At 54.9% G+C, this 6000-nt stretch overlaps 1 protein-coding gene across 1 annotated transcript in view; it reads right to left on the bottom strand.

Annotated features, from left to right (window-relative positions):
- LOC140715731 (uncharacterized) overlaps nucleotides 1-6000 on the bottom strand; it is a 41080-nt gene that overhangs the window by 11396 nt on the left and 23684 nt on the right. The window lies entirely within an intron of this gene.

The following is a 6000-nucleotide window of genomic DNA, read 5'->3' as shown; positions in this document are numbered from 1 at the left end:
ACCCCCCCCCATGGTTTTATAAACCTCTATAAAGTCACCCCTCAGCCTCCTTCACTCCAGGGAAAACAGTCCCAGCCTGTCCATTCTCTCAATCCCTCCAGTCCTGGTGAATCTTTCCCGCCCCCTCTCCGGCTTAATGACATCCTTCCTATAGCTGGGCGACCAGAACTGCTCACAATACTCCGAGTGCAACCTCACCGACGACTCGTTGGGCTGAGGGGGACGCGCAACGAGGAGCAATGTGGGTCTCAGAGAGTCTATTGACTCACAGGCCTTCATAAATCAAAGTACTGGGTCACACACACAAAACGCTGGAGGAACTCAGCACGTCAGGCAGCGTCTACGGTAATGAATAAACGGTCGACGTTTGATGCCGAGACCCTCCATCGGGCAAAGGCGGGGGAAGGGAAGGGAAGACGACGTACAAGCGAGAAGGTGGTGGGTGGGAAAGGCAAAGGGCAGGAGAGGAAGGGATCTGATAGGAGAGGAGAGTGGACCATGAGAGAAAGGGAAGGAGGAAGGACACCAGGGGGAGGTGACGGGTGGGGAAGGCAAAGGGCAGGAGAGGAAGGGATCTGATAGGAGAGGAGAGCGGACCGTGGGAGAAAGGGAAGGGGGAGGGGAGAGGCCAGAGTGGGGAACAGAAAAAGAGGAGGGTGAGGAGAGATTGCTGGAAGTTGGAGAAATCGACTGGTCGTGCCGTCAGGCTGGAGGCTACCCGAGCGTTGCTCCTCCGCCCTGAGAAAGGCCGGGTCACGGCAACACAGGAGACCGTGGACGGATATGCCGAAACGGGAACGGGCACCGAACCCAGGAGTTGGCATCTTGTGTTGAAGGCGTGGGCGAGGCCGGGTTCGGAGTAGTCATGTACCTGCCTCAACCACTTCCTCGGGCAGCTCGTTTTTAAAATCTCCTCCCTTTCAAAGCTTCTCCTGGTTCTAGGCTCCCCTCCCCTGGGGGAGAAAGAGCGCAGTTCTGGGTCGGCTATCTACGGGGTGTCAATAAGTTTGAAAGAGTAGAGAGAAAGATTAGGGAGGGGGAGCGGAGGGGCGAGGGGGAAGGGGGAGTGGAGAGGGGAACCGGTGTCCACCTGTTTAAGGGGGACCATGAGGGTGGTGAGTGTGTGGAACGAGCTGCCAACACAAGTGGTGTGTGCAAGCTTGATTTCAACGTTTAAGTCAAGTTTGGACAGGTACATGGCTGGTAGGGATACGGAGGGCTGTCGCCCCGGTGCAGGCCGATGGGAGTCGGCAGTTTAAATGGTTCAGCATGGACTAGATGGGCCAAAGGGCCTGGTTCTGTGATGTAGCACTCTGTGACTCTCCATTTCTCTTCTTCCCCTCTCTCCCTCCTACTTGCGCTCTCACAACCTCTGTCCTACACTCCCTCTCTCTCCCTCCGTCTCACTGCCCCTTTCTCACTCTCCTTCCGCCTCTCCCCCTTCACCTCCTCTTTCTTCCCAGTCTTTCTCCCTCTCTCCCGGTATCCTTTCCCCTCCCCACACTCTCTTCTCCCTCGCCCTCAGATGGCTAGCCTGCCACTGGAAGCAGACTCCCTGACGACAACCCACCCCTTCTGGGCCTGGAGCTCTGCAGTGCTGGCCAGGTCTGCGCGGTGGGTCCAGCCAGGGAGACGGGTGCTGCTTCCGCCAAAAGCAGGGGCCCAGGCACTCGGGGCAGCTGTGGCTGTGAGCTGGACAATCACATCCAAACTCGTCAAACTTTCCACGTGTCGACCTGATTTCCAGACTGGATGTTTCACTCACTGTCTGCAGCATGGGACCTTGGGAACAAGCTTCACTCTGTGTGACCCCGGGACTGTGTGATGGGACGGTGTGGAGGGTGCTTCACTCTGTGTCTGACCCCGGGAGTGTGTGATGGGACGGTGTAGAAGGAGCATCACTCTGTGTCCTACCCCGGGAGTGTGTGATGGGACGGTGTGGAGGGAGCTTCACTCTGTGTCTGACCCCGGGAGTGTGTGATGGGACGGTGTGGAGGGAGCTTCGCTCTGTGTCTGACCCCGGGAGTGTGTGATGGGACGGTGTGGAGGGAGCTTCGCTCTGTGTCTGACCCCGGGAGTGTGTGATGGGACGGTGTGGAGGGAGCTTCGCTCTGTGTCTGACCCTGGGAGTGTGTGATGGGACGGTGTGGAGGGAGCTTCACTCTGTGTCTGACCCCGGGAGTGTGTGATGGGACAGGGTGGAGGGAGTTTCCCTCTGTGTCTGACCCAGGGAGTGTGTGATGGGACGGTGTGGGGGGAGCTTCACTCTGTGTCTGACCCTGGGAGTGTGTGATGGGACGGTGTGGAGGGAGCTTCACTCTGTGTCTGACCCCGGGAGTGTGTGATGGGACGGTGTGGAGGGAGCTTCACTCTGTGTCTGACCCCGGGAGTGTGTGATGGGACGGTGTGGAGGGAGTTTCACTTTGTGTCTGACCCCAGGAGTGTGTGATGGGACGGTGTGGAGGGAGTTTCACTCTGTGTCTGACCCCGGGAGTGTGTGATGGGACGGTGTGGAGGGAGTTTCACTTTGTGTCTGACCCCAGGAGTGTGTGATGGGACCTCGGGAACGAGCTTCACTCTGTGTCTGACCCCGGGAGTGTGTGATGGGACCTCGGGAACGAGATTCACTCTGTGTCTGACTCCGGGTGTGTGTGATGAGACGGTGTGGAGGGAGCTTCACTCTGTGTCTGACCCCGGGTGTGTGTGATGGGACGGTGTGGAGGGAGCTTCACTCTGTGTCTGACTCCGGGTGTGTGTGATGAGACGGTGTGGAGGGAGCTTCACTCTGTGTCTGACCCCGGGAGTGTGTGATGGGACCTCGGGAACGAGATTCACTCTGTGTCTGACCCCGGGAGTGTGTGATGGGACGGTGTGGAGGGAGCGTCACTCTGTGTCTGACCCCGGGAGTGTGTGATGGGACGGTGTGGAGTGAGTTTCACTCTGTGTCTGACCCCGGGAGTGTGTGATGGGACGGTGTGGAGGGAGCTTCACTCTGTGTCTGACCCCGGGAGTGTGTGATGGGACGGTGTGGAGGGAGATTCACTCTGTGTCTGACCTCGGGAGTGTGTGATGGGACGGTGTGGAGGGAGCTTCACTCTGTGTCTGACCCCGGGAGTGTGTGACGGGACGGTGTGGAGGGAGCTTCACTCTGTGTCTGACCCCGGGAGTGTGTGATGGGACGGTGTGGAGGGAGCTTCACTCTGTGTCTGACCCCGGGAGTGTGTGATGGGACGGTGTGGAGGGAGCTTCACTCTGTGTCTGACCCCGGGAGTGTGTGATGGGACGGTGAGGAGGGAGATTCACTCTGTGTCTGACCCCGGGAGTGTGTGATGGGACGGTGTGGAGGGAGCTTCACTCTGTGTCTGACCCCGGGAGTGTGTGATGGGACGGTGAGGAGGGAGATTCATTCTGTGTCTGACCCCGGGAGTGTGTGATGGGATGGTGAGGAGGGAGATTCACTCTGTGTCTGACCCCGGGAGTGTGTGATGGGACAGTGTGGAGGGAGCTTCACTGTGTGACTACGAGAGTGTGTGACAGTATACAATTCCAGTAGATGTTGAGAATTAAAGTGTTAAAACATATTCCTGAGTCAAGGCAGCTGCATAATGAAGTGGGAATTCTGAAGCAATTGAGTGCAGGTGGTACAGATAACCTCATCCTGAGTCAACTTTCCCAGACGGCTGAGAGGAAATATATTTGCAACTGTGTCATCAGTTCGAGGGGCTCCAGCATCGGCCGAGAATGAGCCAAACGTCATCTCTTGAACATTATAATCCCAGGGGAGCAGGCAGAACATGGAGCAATTAAGCTCAGCACAAGCCTTCGGCCTACCACGTCGTTTCGACCTTTTAATCCTCTCCAAGATCAACCTAACCCCTCCCTCCCACGTAGCCCTCACTTCTCTATCACCCATGTGCCTGTCCAAGACTCTCTTAAATGTCCCTGATGTTTCTTCCTCTGCCTCTGGTAATGTGTTCCATTACCCTCCTTTGTAAAGAAATCCCTAGAGCACTGTGCAAAAGTGCTTTTGGCCTACGATTTTTGCACAGGCCCTGCATTTGTCAACGTGGAGCGGAGAGCGAGTTTGTAAATCTGGAGGGAGCAAAGGATGTCGGGAATGGCGTGGGGCAGGTGGTGGAGGAGTGCCTGGGGCAAGGGGTGGGGGGGGGGGTACATAGAACATAGAAATCTACAACACATTACAGGCCCTTCGGCCCACAATGCTGTGCTGACCATGTTACCTACTCTAGAAACTGCCTAGAATTTCTCTACTGCACAGCCCTCTATTTTTCTAAGCTCCATGTACCTATCTAAGAGGCTCTTAAAAGACCCTATTGTATCCTCCTCCATCTCCGTCACCGGCAGTGCTTAGCACACACCCGCCTCTCTCTGTGTGAAAACCCGACTCCTGACACCCCCTCAGCACCAACGTAAAAGGGGGGGGTGCGGGTACAGACACACCCAGCCCTGAGACGCCAGGCAAGGACATTTGATTCCAAGCAATCGCTTTATTGCTCGTTACAGAATGTCTCTCTGGTGCTTCCCGCTCCCTCCCCTCTCCCTTCCTCTTTTCCCAACCCTGATTCCCCTTCTCCCTGCCCCCTTCCCACTCTCAGTCCACAATGGAGACCCAGATCAGAATCAGGTTTATCATCACTCACGTGTCATTAAATTTGTTTTTTTTCGCGGCAGCAGTACAGTGCGATACATAAAATAATTACGGGACTGTGCAAATGCCTCAGGCACCCTAGCTATATATATATATATATATGCGTGTGTGTGTGCCGAAGACTTTTACATAGTAAGGTATATTAACCCTTTCTTTCCCTAGTTACAAGAAGAGGAAGTCATGGAGGAACATGACCTAGATAGAGGCCCACCCGGTTCATGCTGACCCCAGTGTCACAGAGCCATAGAAAAGTACAGCACACAAACAGGCCCTTGGGCCCATCTAGTCCATTCTGAAACTTTTAAACGGCCTACTCCCATCCCCCTACACCCAGACCATGGCCCTCCATACCCCTACCATCCACGTACCTGTCCAAACTTCTCTTAAACATTGAGATCGAGCTCACATGCACCACTTGTGCTGGCAGCCCGTCCCACACTCTCACCACCCTCGGAGTGAAGGAGTTTCTCCTCGTGTTCCCCTTGAACTTTTCACCTTTCACCCTTAATTCTTCTGGTTGTAGTCCCACCCAACCTCAGTGGAGAGAGCCGGCTTGCATTTACCCTATCTGTACCCCTCAATTTTGTATACCCCTATCAAATCTCCCCTCAATCTTCTACAGTCCTAACCTATTCAGTCTTTCCTTCTAACTCAGGCGCTCCAGACCCGGCAACATCCTTGTAGATTTTCTCTGCGCTCTTTCAACCTCGTTCACATCCTTCCTGTAGGTAGGTGACCAAAACTGCACACAATATTTCAGATTAGGCCTAACCAGTCTTGTACAATTTCCCCCCACCAGTCCCAATTTCTTATATTTGGCCCATATCTCTCCAAGCCCCGTCCCTCCATGGGCATATCGAAGTGTTTCTTAAATAATACTATTGTAGCTTCCTCAACCACCTCCTCTGGCAGCTCCTTCCATATACAGGCCATTCCCTGAGTGAAAAAGTTGCCCCTCAGTGTCCCCAAAATCTATGCCCCTAGTTTTGGACTCCCCTACCCTGGAGAAATGAGGGTTACCATCCACCTTATTGACATCTCTCACCCCTCGTTCTCCAGTGTTCTGAGGATTACAGACCTAGTTTGGTTCTCCCTGCAGCCCAGGCTGTCTAGGCCTGACAACACCCTCACCAATCTTCTCTGCCCTCTTTCCAGTTTAACCACGTCTTTCCTACAACAGGGCGACCACAACCGTCCAGGTACGTCCCCACCAATGACTCACACAACTGCACCGTCGCACCCCAGCTCCTGACTGATGAAGGCCCAAGCGTGCCAAACGCCTTCTTCACCACCCCTTCTCACTGTGACGTCACTTTCAACCAACTATGCAC

The sequence above is a fragment of the Hemitrygon akajei genome, chromosome 24 (genome assembly GCF_048418815.1).
Source record: "Hemitrygon akajei chromosome 24, sHemAka1.3, whole genome shotgun sequence".
Taxonomy (NCBI): Eukaryota; Metazoa; Chordata; class Chondrichthyes; order Myliobatiformes; family Dasyatidae; genus Hemitrygon; species Hemitrygon akajei.
The sequence above is the reverse complement of the archived record's forward strand: the minus strand, read 5'-3'. Positions and strand labels throughout refer to the sequence as shown.